Source organism: Haematobia irritans, chromosome 2 (genome assembly GCF_050003625.1).
Source record: "Haematobia irritans isolate KBUSLIRL chromosome 2, ASM5000362v1, whole genome shotgun sequence".
Taxonomy (NCBI): Eukaryota; Metazoa; Arthropoda; class Insecta; order Diptera; family Muscidae; genus Haematobia; species Haematobia irritans.
In genome coordinates this window covers 80,271,052-80,282,087 of record NC_134398.1, presented here as the reverse complement: position 1 = coordinate 80,282,087, position 11,036 = coordinate 80,271,052, and the positions used below count along the sequence as shown (strand labels likewise).

At 32.5% G+C, this 11,036-nt stretch overlaps 1 long non-coding RNA gene across 1 annotated transcript; it reads right to left on the bottom strand.

Annotated features, from left to right (window-relative positions):
* Positions 1-1,207, bottom strand: LOC142223072 (uncharacterized). The gene is made up of 5 exons (XR_012718539.1): positions 944-1,207; positions 761-849; positions 546-607; positions 236-451; positions 1-168 (listed from the first exon to the last, which is right to left on the bottom strand). It is a non-coding gene; the product is annotated as an uncharacterized LOC142223072 (long non-coding RNA).
* Between the last annotated feature and the right edge of the window lie 9,829 nt (positions 1,208-11,036).

The following is an 11,036-nucleotide window of genomic DNA, read 5'->3' as shown; positions in this document are numbered from 1 at the left end:
TTGGTTCTTCTCATTTGTGTGTGTTTAATAACAACTATAGGGTGAAAGAATAAACTATATAAATCATTATCTTCCTTATCAGAATAACCATGTCGGCATATCCCTTCTAATATGTAGATGCGCCTAGATTTCCAATAAATCAGCAGCCTGTAAGCTAAATTAGTTTTTCTGAAAGTAAACAGAATAATTCGAATTTAATTTTGTTCAATTAAAAGTTAATTTTGTTAAACATTACCTGCATAGAATCAAGTTCAATTCTTAGTTCCAGGTTTTATAATATTCTTTTGCAGTTGTAGTCTTTTAGCATAAAAAGGTGTATTATGGAACTCGGTAACTTAATTCCTTTCCAAAATTTCCACTCATTGTCTATTAAAATTTGAACCAAACAAAGACAAAAATAATGGGAAAGCAATGTAATATTTGGTATTATATTGGCGATACTTTGCAAATTCTGGAAAAAGAAAAAATATAAATGGAAAATACATATTTTTATTATTTTCGGATATTTTTCATATTTTTAAATCCAAAAGAAAGAACTTTTTTACCATTACATAATTCAGCTCATTACTTTATATATCAGTTATACTGCTCTCTACTTGGGTTCAAACTGAAAAAGGCAGGTAAAACAAAAATGCAATTTAATGCCTAAGCTACTTCGCAACTTGAAGGTGAATCTTCCAACAAACCCATACCGCTCTTGGTTTTAAGAAAACTAGGAGTGAAAAAATCTATAATTTTAAAAGATCAATACGGTACCCACCTTTTGATTGCAAACATATTCTTATATATTTGATAAAATGATGGAGTTGATGGGATTGATTGGCCAATTTCACGAAATAAAATTGGTCACTAAAAGAAATGAATAAAAAAATATATTATTTTAGTCCGTTTAATGTAAACAAGCTTCAATGGAAAACGGTATTCACATTTCATAATTTCTTACCTTCAATAAACGTAGATTGTTTTCCATTTTTACAATACCACAAAACACAAACACAGGTAATTTCAAATGCGTTTTGTCAAATATTTTTTCAAACCTTTACCACGTGGCCATTTGTTGTTGCACACTTTATTTATTTCAACCCTTTGCTATGAATTGTTGTTGCGTTCAAAATATTTATGCACACATTTTGAATGCAGCAGACTGAATGTCGCCAATCATGTTTTTCAATTTACGCGAAAAACAAAAACCCTACCGTTCGTTACGAGTTACTTCCACAGACTGATCTCTCCATCATACATTGTTGAATAAATACCCATTCTCTTGTTCTCTTTTCGCTCTTTCCATTGCTCAAAATTATTCAGTTTCAATCACAAAGGTGATTGGATCAATCACATGTGTAATTGGAAAAATTTTCAATCACGTTTGTAATTGAAAATTATTTCCGAATTGATTGAATCAATTAATATTTTAATAGTAAACGTAACAAATAGCAATCATTTTTTTTAATTGGTTTTAATTGGTCGGATTTGATTAAATAATTAATTGAATCAATTAACATATTAATTGAATCCGTTTCTAAATTCAATTAAGTGTTTAATTGAAAAAATTTTGGTGATAATTTTTTGTGTGTAATACGGGATATAAACTCAAATCGGACGATTATATATACGGTCCTATCGAAATTGGAAATTTTATGTTAACCGATCAACTGATTTAGCTTATATAGGTATTTAATCTACCTTCATGTACATTAAGGCAATGTTAAGAAGTTTTAAGATACCTTGTATTTAGTAGAACTTTCATAAGACTCGGCCTGCCTGACATTACGGTCTAATTTACTTATTTTTATAGTGCGGTTAAATAAATAAACATAAATCTTTCTAAATAATTAATAATTAAATTAATAATAACAAAAATTTATACTTTTGCCTATGGTAGAATCTGTTCGAACCCACCAATGATCCCATACTCATTCTTTGTTGACTGCCAATCTATTAATTTGCTTATGTCTAGTTACTCCTAACTTTGGACTTCTAGAAGACATTTTCTGTAACATATAAAAGACCCATTATAGGTTCACTTCCAACAGAAGGGAACGCGGAATGACCTCACGTGTAGCTTAAGTTTACATTTTGGCGCCCACATCACATAAATGTGTCGTAGGCCAGTGGATGAGTGTAGGACTACCTATAACGAGGACCCCGGTTCAAATCCCGACGGAGCAGAAAAATAAAAATACACTTGAGGTAAATATTCAAATCACAAAAACAAGATAAACTGTGTAGGAAAAGTAAGTCAAATTAAATTCTAACGTAAAAGGTATGAGAGCAAATGTTCAGTTCATAGACAACCTTGCCTTCAAAATATTTATTTTTACACGCTTTCTTTTACGCCTTCCTGTTCAGGTCTTTTTGAGGGCTTTCTTTGGAAGGCATGATTTTTGTACTTAGTATGAAGGCCTGATAATATTTATTTTTACACGCTTTCTTTTACGCCTTCCTGTTCAGGTCTTTTTGAGGGCTTTCTTTGGAAGGCATGATTTTTGTACTTAGTATGAAGGCCTGATAACATGGCATCGATCACACCACCTCTAGAAGGCATACGAATAGAAGCGAGAGGCAAGGCCTTGGAGAATCCAATGTTATAACTACCCGGACAGCACTTCCATCATCGATTCCACGTCGCTTCCATTTCCCGCTGGGACGTTTTCAAATGTTTTGCAATTTACTTCCAAATGGTCAAAACGTTGAAAACGTGTTGCAAATACTATCCTTAAATATAACAAAGGAAACCTGTATTTTTCAATTCTACTTTGTGCAACAAAGTTCGTGATCAATTGGAAGGAATAAAATATTATTGAACATTTTGGAAATTTTTTTGAAATTACTCCAAATAGTCTATAATAATTAGTAAGTCAAAATAAAAAATGAGTTAAAAACTTTAAGGATGCACCAAAGTCGTATCATTTTGTTGAAATTAATTCTTGGAAACATTAAGAAGCTGATCGATGAAATAAGGGAAAGTTTCCCGAAAAGTTCAACCAATTAAAATTGGCAGAAACCCCACCAACTATTGGATAAACTATTACATCGTCAATTTAATTTAGATTCCATCATTTAATTTTTTATTTTGCGAATTCGTATTGCTGGAAATCTATTTCAATATACTAGCCATCACGGTACTTACACTGAAAAAACAGTGAACCCACCAGGAAGAAAACTTTCAGTTAATTTTAGAAAATTTTGAAAATTTGTAGAAAATTTTAACTAAACAGTATTACAAACGTTGGCATCACGCCGATGTCATAAAAATAAGTACATATTTTTCGACAAATTCAAGAAAATTTATTACACTTAACTAAGTTTTTTCACTTGTTAAAGAAAATTTTGTAGTTTGAAGGAAAAACTTGGAGTTCAAAATTGCAAGAATGTCTTTAGTGACATACGAAGTTCATGATGGACGAATTTTTGATAAAATTTACAAATTTATAGAAATTCTGAACTATTTTGTGGAAGACACGAATTTAGTTCATCTTTATACTTCATTGGAGTATATTTTTTTCCTCGGGTTTAGTTAATTTAACTAACGCACACAAAAAATTATTAGAGTAGAGAAAACTTTCTCTAAACATAATAATTCCATGAACTAAAATAAAGTTAAATTGGCTTTAGTGAAATAGAGAGTTCACTTTTTTTTGAGTGTATGTATAAATGTTTAAAAATTATGTTTAAGACACTGAAAGTTTTATTCATATAATTTTTGATTGGGTTTGCAGTGTAAATCAGCTTTCGTTTTTTGATATTATTATTTTTGTGGAAAATTAGTAAATTATACAAAAGCCCTAGAACTTTGGTTTTGATTTTCAGTTAGAAGTGATGTTAGCTTTGTTTGGTTAAAAAATATTCAAATCTGCAATTGGAACTTAGCATTTTTGGCTAATCCTCTGAAAAAGTGTTTAAAAGGAATTCTCCAAAGCTTATATTTAAAATTTAAAATTTTCCAAAAAAACTTGAGGTGCTCTGCACACAATTCAACCTACGACCACCATGTTCACTAAATTTAAACAGAGTATGTACTACCCAGTTGTTAACGCCATATCATTCAACATGTTTTCTGTTAGAGAGATGACGCCTAAAAGTATGCGAAGTTCCCAAATGTCATTTATTTTAACCACAAACTATTCAGCTTAAGACAAAGTTTTGTCATTGCAACACTGAAACACTAGAGGTCTCTGCCAACATAATGTCATAAAGTTTGCGATGTCTGTTTAAATGTCTTGTGTGCGATGAAAAATAGTAATAATATTTGTGAGTTTGATAACCCTGCGGTAGGCGAACACTTATTTACGTGTATTTCTTATGGGAAGCCCAAAATCCGCGACGGAATACCGTGACGGCTAGCGGCGTGTCGCTAAATTAAAACTTATTCTAACTCCTTGGCGAAAACTGGTATAGTGTTGCCATCGCTTATCAATTTTTTTAACTCACCACTAGGAATTGCTGTTGCCTGGACACGTGTAGATTATTTTTTCTTGAAATAACTCAACAAATAACAAGCCATTGTATGTTTTTATTCAACTTCATTGTTTAATATTGTCAAAGCATGCTGTATTGACAACAAAAACGCTAGGAAACGTGAAAAACAGTGTTGCCAATTTGGTGCGTTTAGCACCAAATTTAGTGCTTTTTGATTTCTAAAAAGCACCAAATTGCCTTTTTGGTGCCTTTTCAAAAAAAGCACCAACTTGGTGCTTTCTGGCATTTTCATTTAGTGCTTTTGGTGCTTGTTTTTATTTTGAACAGTATTAAGTTTAATTGATACAAAAATTTTGATTAGACGTTCAAGAGCCGAAGAAACTCAAATTTATTGCCAAATATAGAATTTGATTGTTATGAAGTTGGTATTGATTATTTTTTAATTAATATTGTTATTTAGGGTACTCTGTAGGAAAGTCGAGCGATGAGTGTCGAATTTTTGAATTTGGTAAAGATGTCATTAAAAACGTTTGTATTAAATTCACAAAAGCACGCTGAAATAAGCAATAGACTCCTTCCATATATTAATATTTTGAAAGTTGAAAAACATCACTGATCAAAATGAATTGGACGAAAGCATTAAAACTGATCAAAGTGTATACTTGAATAGCGGTTCATAATGGTGAGTACTAAGTTCCAGTTTTGCCGCTAAAGTGAAAACTATATCAGTAAAAAAGGCATAATTATGCATATTTTGCTGCAAAGTTTGTATTCCTTAAAATGAATTATTAATGAAAAGTAATTGTGAAAAAATTACTCTTTTAGCAGCTAAACTCGATCTTAATACCCACCTTAACTTCTTAAAATTGAATTCACAAAAGCTCTATAATACATCTTCGGAAGTTTTTTTTTTCTTTTTCTTTTTCTTTTTTTTTGTTTTTTTTTAGTAGAGCATTTAATTTTCGATTTTGTGGTGGAAGGTGGTATGTTAGAATTTATATTATATTTTTGGTGCTTTTTGGCCTTGGGGAGTTGACAACACTGGTGAAAAAGGGAATTATTCGCCGTCAAGCTTATTGTATTTGCCGTTGCGGCAAAAATGTTTCGCCTACCGCCTATCGCTATGGTTATATTTACACACTAAGCTTCAGCTAACCAAAAGTTAGCTCAAAGTGAGTTAGCATTAGGCTGATAATATATGAGCATACTATGAGTTAGCTCTTAACTGATTAGTTTATGGTGAGCTATTTGTGGATAATAAAATATTTTGTTTTTGTTTTATTATTTTTGATTCATTTTATTTTGAATTAATTAAAAAATAATAACAATTCAGATTTTTTAAATTATTTTACAATAAATAAAATATAACGTAAGTAAAAATTCGGATATTATTAGTTGAGTTCATCTTGTCTTGAGTTTGAGTATTGTGTTAATTTTCTCGTTTAACTCAGAGGGAGTTGTACCTACTTTTGTAATGACGCACACTGAATGGAAGTGGCATTCGTCAGGGAAGTCCAAAATGCTTAAGTGTATTTCCCAATATCTTCGTCCTCTAACAGCCATTTAACACTTTTATTCGAAGTTTCCATTTATTCCTTCACTGATAATGATGGGTTCTAGTGGAAATAAGGAAAGTTTAATTATTAAATTGCGTTTGAATTATGCATTTCTATGCTACTTACCGCTAACCGTGACAAAAAATTACAAAAGTTCTCTGAAAATAAAAATAAAAAAATAAATTGAAACAAATATAAAAAGCCAAATCCAAATTGACAGTTATAGAAGTCAATACATATTTTTTGTTTGTTTATTTGAATTGTTTCTATGACTTTACTTCACTTAAATATGCATGAGCTTAGAGTGAGTAAAAAGGTAACTCATTGCTGATCGAGAAAAAGTGAGTTTGGGAAAAATTCAACTGACTCAAGACTGCATAAATAATTAGTTAGCTTAAAGTCGCCTCAAATTAGTTAGTAAAAAGTTAGTTTGATTTTGAGTGAGTTCGAGACATTCCTACAGGGAAATTTCTATATTAAAAACAATAATACAAAAATGATTATAGGAAATTACAATAGAACGGACGAAAAAGAATGTTTTCGTTTTGGGATATATACACCCAGAAAAAAGGGGCTCTAATGCCAACTGAACTTTATTTTAGTTCATGAAGATTAGTTGATTTTAGTTAAATTTTGCACAATATGAGTAAATGTTCCTTATTTGAATAATTTTTTGCTAACTTTAATGACGTGAACTAAAAATAAGAAAAAAAGTTGTATAAAGGGTGATACGGTTAAAATTTGGTCAATACAAACTTGACGTATTTCTTTCAATTTTGCATTTAAAAAACCTGAACACCCCTCATTTTGAAGGTGTGTGTGTAGAATGTTGCTCCTATTTTGATTTTGGAATTCACACTGAAAAAACAGTGAACCCACCAGGAAGAAAACTTTGGGTTAATTTTAGAAAATTTTGAATATTTGTAGAAAATTTTAACTAAACAGTATTACAAACGTTGGCATCACGCCTATGTCATAAAAATAAGTAAGTATTTGTCGACAAATTCAAGAAAATTTATTAGACATAACTAAGTTTTTTCACTTGTTAAGGAAAATTTTGTAGTTTGAAGGAAAAACGTGGAGTTCAAAACTGCAAGAATGTCTTTAGTGACATACGAAGTTCATGATGGACGCATTTTTGGTAAAGTTTACAAATTTAAAGAAATTCTGAACTATTTTGTGGAAGACAGGAATTTAGTTAATCGTTATGCTTTATTTGAGTATATTTTTTTCCTCGGTTATAGTTAATTTAACTAACGTGCACAAAAAATTATTAGAGTAAAGGAAACTTCCTCCAAACATAATAATTCCATGAACTAAAATAAAGTTAAATTGGCTTTAGTGAAATAGAGAGTTCACTTTTTTTTGAGTGCACTCTTCAGTTGTCAAAATGCCGTCCAAGCAAGAAGAGCAGCGTATCAAAATTTTGCTCGCGCATCGCGAAAATCCGAGCTACTCGCACGCAAAGCTGGCAAAATCGCTAAAAGTTGCCAAATCGACCGTTACAAATGTAATTAAAGTGTTTGGGGAACGTTTGTCGACAGCCAGGAAGTCTGGATCGGGGGGAAATCGAAAACCGGAAGCCGCTGAGACGACTAAGAGAGTTGCCGGTAGTTTCAAGCGAAACCCTAACCTGCCGTTTCAAGCGAAACCCTAACCTGCCGAGATGCCGCAAATAAGCTGGGTGTATCGTCTACAACCGTGCATCGAGCCAAAAAACGAGCCGGACTATCGACTTACAAGAAGGTAGTGACTCCAAATCGCGATGCAGGTGGTTCCCAAGGACAAGAACCCTCCCAACACGCCAGAGCTCCGCCCAAATGAGAAATACTGGGCTATTGTCAAGCGGAACCTAAAGAAGACCAAAAAACTGCTAAGGATGAGCAGCAGTTCAAGGCAAACTGGCTTTCTGCGGCGATGATGGCAGGTGTCAAGCGTGAGGCCCGGCAATTCGGATTTGGAAAAGCGAAAGCCTAATTGAATATTTTTCCTGAATTTTATACTAATTGAACTTGAAAAAGAAATTTAATTTGATTTTTTAAATAAACGATTTCACCGATTTACACGCGTTTTCCCTTGACCAAATTTTGACCGTATCACCGTTTACAAATATAGTGTACAATTTTACTACAAAATGAAATAGTTCATATTTTCCTAAAATGGCAGGAGTTTGCTTAAAAGGAGTTCATAAGTCTCTAAAATGAGTAAATTTTACTAAAATTGCACCTGTCTTGAACTTCGTACAGCGCTAAAGACATTTTAACAATTTTTAAATCCAATTTTTTCTTTCAACATATGAAATTTTCTTAAACAACAGAAAAAAATTAATTATTTTTAAACAGATTTCTTCAGTTTGACAAAAAGTGTTAACTTATTTATAACATGTTGCAATTAGAAAACTATTTTAGTTAAAATTTTCTAAAATAAACCTACATTTCACTTTTTTTTTTGGGTGTATGTTAAAATGTTAGAACATATTATGTTTGAAACAGTACATTTTCTAAAACGTAGTGCCTCTGGATGCAAACATACATAAATGCCCTGTTCCTGTATATCGAACGAAAACCAGATCGAAAGAAAGGCAGTCACTCGAATTCGAATGAATTTGGGTTTTTCTATTTTTGAAAGTTCGATTCGTTTGTATGAGAATACATTGATTATTAAAAATGAGTATTTTTACATTTTTGGCCTGAGAATTCATTCAAATGTTAACAATGCTTTTACTTTTTTCTTGACACTTATTGTATATGTTCGTTTATTACTCGACAACAAAATATGAAGTGACTTGCCTTTCGAAATAAAAGAACAAAAATCAATTTTCTTTCGTTTGGAATACGAAAGAAAGCTTTCGTTCGATATACAGGAACAGGCCATAACTTAAAAAAAATTTCGTATAAACATATATATGTGTAGAAAAGAGAAAGATGGTGCCATTTTCCTGTAAGCGAACAAAAGTTTAAAAACTGGAATCAACTATTTGTGGCCTTACAATAGATATGCTAAGAGCGAAATATAATATGTTTTCAAAGTGCAAAAAATTTTATGTTTGAACACAATGCTGAAGCATTTTGATAATAAAATTCAATAATTTGCAAGAGTTATTCGTTTTTAAGAAGATTTGTGGTAATATTATAGACCAAATTGAATATATTTGAATGGTCATGTTTTAAATAAGGCTCTTCAATTTTTATTTGTTCAATAAACAGTTAGATCAGCGTTTCACAAAAGCGGGCAACCAAGGTTCCAAGGAGGGCGTAGCGTCAGTTTAGGTTGAGTGTTTTGTTTTTCAACAACACAAATTTATAAGTTCATCAAAACATAAAATTCGGACATTTTAATTTATAACCAAAGTGAGAAGTTCCATGCAATGTAAATTTAGATTTTCCCTTATTAGTTGTTCACTATCTATGTTTCTGGCTAAAATATCGGAACTTGTATCCACTTTTGTCATTACACATTTTTAAATTTTGGTAGAATTTTCGTCAACTTATCTATACAAAAAAAAGCTTTTCCACACTCTTAAACATAAAATCAAAATATCGGTGTTGCCTTCATTTTGAAACTGATTTGAGATGTTCTTTATCAATAATTCTACCAAATATTAAAATAGTTAATGAACACAAAATTAATTGCTAAAATCTTGTGTATGAATATTCATTAACATTGTTAATTTTAATTGTTTTTAATGATTTTCCTTGTTTTTATACCCTCCACCATAGGATGGGGGGTATATTAACTTTGTCATTCCGTTTGTAACACATCGAAATATTGCTCTAAGACCCCATAAAGTATATATATTCTGGGTCGTGGTGAAATTCTGAGTCGATCTGAGCATGTCCGTCCGTCCGTCTGTTGAAATCACGCTAACTTCCGAACGAAACAAGCTATCGACTTGAAACTTGGCACAAGTAGTTGTTATTGATGTAGGTCGGATGGTATTGCAAATGGGCCATATCGGTCCACTTTTACGTATAGCCCCCATATAAACGGACCCCCAAATTTGGCTTGCGAGGCCTCTAAGAGAAGCAAGTTCCATCCGATCCGGCTGAAATTTGGTACATGGTGTTAGTATATGGTCTCTAACAACCATGCAAAAATTGGTTCACATCGGTCTATAATTATATATAGCCCCCATATAAACCGATCCCCCGATTTGGCTTGCGAGGCCTCTAAGAGAAGCAAATTTCATCACATCCGGCTGAAATTTGGTACATGGTGTTAGTCTATGGTCTCTAACAACCATGCAAAAATTGGTCCACATCGGTCCATAATTATATATAGCCCCCATATAAACCGATCCCCCGATTTGGCTTGCGAGGCCTCTAAGAGAAGCAAATTTCATCCGATCCGGCTGGAATTTGGTACATGGTGTTAGTATATGGTCTCTAACAACTATGCAAAAATTGGTCCACATCGGTCCATAATTATATATAGCCCCCATATAAACCGATCCCCAGATTTGACCTCCGGAGCCCCTTGGAAGAGCAAAATTCATCCGATTCGGTTGAAATTTGGTATGTGATGTTAGTATATGGTATCCAACAACCATGCAGGAATTGGTTCATATCAGTCCATAATTATATATAGCACCCATATAAACCGATCCCCAGATTTGATCTCCGGTGCCTTTTGGAGAAGCAAAATTTATCCGATCTGGTTGAAATTTTGTACGTGTATAGTAAAGGGTGATTCTTTTGAGGTTAGGATTTTCATGCATTAGTATTTGACAGATCACGTGGGATTTCAGACATGGTGTCAAAGAGAAAGATGCTCAGTATGCTTTGACATTTCATCATGAATAGACTTACTAACGAGCAACGCTTGCAAATCATTGAATTTTATTACCAAAATCAGTGTTCGGTTCGAAATGTGTTTATCGACAAATTTTGTTCAGCGATGAGGCTCATTTCTGGTTGAATGGCTACGTAAATAAGCAAAATTGCCGCATTTGGAGTGAAGAGCAACCAGAAGCCGTTCAAGAACTGCCCATGCATCCCGAAAAATGCACTGTTTGGTGTGGTTTGTACGCTGGTGGAATCATTGGACCGTATTTTTTCAAAG